Source organism: Beta vulgaris, chromosome 5 (assembly GCF_026745355.1).
Source record: "Beta vulgaris subsp. vulgaris cultivar EL10 chromosome 5, EL10.2, whole genome shotgun sequence".
NCBI lineage: Eukaryota > Viridiplantae > Streptophyta > Magnoliopsida > Caryophyllales > Amaranthaceae > Beta > Beta vulgaris.
In genome coordinates, this window is record NC_079206.1 from 27,468,591 (window position 1) to 27,471,000 (window position 2,410).

Consider the following 2,410-nt stretch of genomic DNA (forward strand, 5'->3'; position numbering starts at 1 on the left):
TGATGATTTACTTCTTTCACGCTTGTGCATCTTGTAAGCACTACATAAGGTAAAAGAACTTGAATCTCGATAAAACACGAGTATAACACATTGATTGTCATAAAAGAATATTAACTCTCAAATCACGATATACAAAAACAATCACATAATTAATATAAGCATATATACAACACAGAATATACACTTCCCATGTATAACCCATCTCATTTTCTCACCTCGGCTTGTCAAAATTTTAGTTTCCTATCGATCATCTTTAACTTAACCCAGTCCTTTATTAACCTAGGCTCTGATACCAACTATAACACCCCTGAATTTCGAGTGATTCATTAAATTAAATAATATTAAAATTCTACAGAAAATTCGGCAGAGTTCCGTTTGAAAAATGGACTGCCTAAAATTTAATTTAGGACTGGCGTCCGAATTTTAAACCTGTATTCAACAAATCAGCAATCCAAAATCCAAATTCCCAACAACTCCACCCATTTCAAATACCAACGAAATTCCTGTATAACTACTCGAAATCCAAACGTGTTATTCCACGATTATTATGAGAATAATCGCTAAGGAAGAACTACCTGCACCAAAATTAATTTAAAGCTTATTTTAAACTATTACAACCCAACCGATAAAGATTTAGGTGGATTAATATTTACAACCCTAAGTCTCAAAATATTGATTATATATAAGAAATGCACCAGAACAGAACTCTTATAATTATATTTACGCAAAACTAGTGGACGTTGCTCTCCGCCCATACCCCGGCTCTATGCCTTCATGTACCTGCATATATCAAGCATGTAGTATCAGCCAAACAGGCTGAGCAAGATTCAATACTGTAAAGCCAAATACATATGCAGGTAGGATGCATTAATTATATCCTACAAATCATTCACTTTTGCAACCCCAATTCAATTTCAATCTAAAAATCCTAACTTCATAATTTTAAAAGAAAACTTAAATTAGTTGAGGAATTCATCTTACCCACTAATATAGAAGATTGGGGATGAGAAATAACTTGCAAATGCCCCTAATTCGAGCACCAAATGCTCCAAATTACAGCAACGACGACCCCCCTTTTCTTCCTTGCGCCGCCTACTTCTATGGCGTCACCTCTAGTGGCGGTTGTGGTTGTGTCATCGGTGCGGTGGTGGTTGTGTGATGAAGGGAGAATGTTAAAGATTTTGAGAGAAGAAGATGGTGAAGATGGTGAAGTGCTGAACGGTGGTGAAGCACTGTTTATGAATGTCGTTCTTTTGTGTTTGTTATTTTTTTTTCTTTCCTTTTTCTTTTCTTGTTTTATTTTTCCCTTTTCCCCTTCTTTTATATATGTGAGTATATTTCCTCTTTATTATTATTAGTTAAATTACTTACTAAACTTGTTCCATTATAAGCATATAAATTATTTACAAAATAATTCCTAAAGATAAATGAATTTAATTATTAAATAAACTAAAATATATAATATAGTTAATAAAATAAATAATAAACTATTTCAAAAATCGGGGTGTTACAGTTTGAGTTCAGATTGCCTGCCATTTGATCCTGAAATCGAAAGATCCTTTCATAGACAGAAGAACTTTTCCAGACAGTTGCGAGATAATTCAAGGGAAGATATTCCCTTGGATTCTGACTCTGATTCTAGCAGCATTGTCTCTATTACTCCACAAGAATCAGAGATGGCTTAGAGGCTTACTGACTTTTCCCAACCCTCTTTGGCTGAACTTCCCAAGAGCAATCAAATGCCTGAAATCGAAGCTGTAAATTTCGAGATCAAACCTGCATTGTTAAACATGATCGAAAGAAAACAATTTGGTGGTGGACCTAATGAAGACCCTAATCTTCATTATCAGGATTTCTGCCAATATTGCTCTACCATTAAGCAGCAGGGAGTGACACAAGATCATATTCGGGAGATTCTTTTCCCATTTTCACTTCGAAACAAGGCAAAGATGTGGTACAATGGGATTAATCGAGCCACTCTTGGGATCACTTATTGGAATACCTTGGCCCTAGCTTTCTACAGAAAGTACTACCCTCCAGAGAAGACTGCTAGGTTGCGTAGTCAGATTACAAATTTCACCCAAGGGAATGATGAGTCTTTACATGAGGCATGGGAAAGATTTAAAGATCTTCAGCGAGAATGTCCCCATCATGGTTTACAAAAATGGTTCCTAGTTCAGGGATTCTACAATGGTTTGGGGAACAACTCGAGACTTATCCTTGACTCTGAAGCAAATGGGAGATTCATGAAACTAGAAATTGATGATGCACATGATTTAATCGAGGAGATGGCTATTCACAACTCTCAATATGGAAATCCTCGCGGACTAGCTAAAAAGGGTGGAAAGCATGAGATAGATTCTATATCCCTATTAGCTGCATAGATGAATGCAATCAGCAGTAAGCTTGA

The 2,410-nt window shown here is 35.9% G+C and overlaps 1 non-coding gene across 1 annotated transcript; it reads right to left on the reverse strand.

Annotated features, from left to right (window-relative positions):
- Positions 1–2,051: 2,051 nt before the first annotated feature.
- Positions 2,052–2,158, reverse strand: LOC125498022 (small nucleolar RNA R71). The gene has a single exon (XR_007274793.1). It is a non-coding gene; the product is annotated as a small nucleolar RNA R71 (small nucleolar RNA).
- Positions 2,159–2,410: the final 252 nt, after the last annotated feature.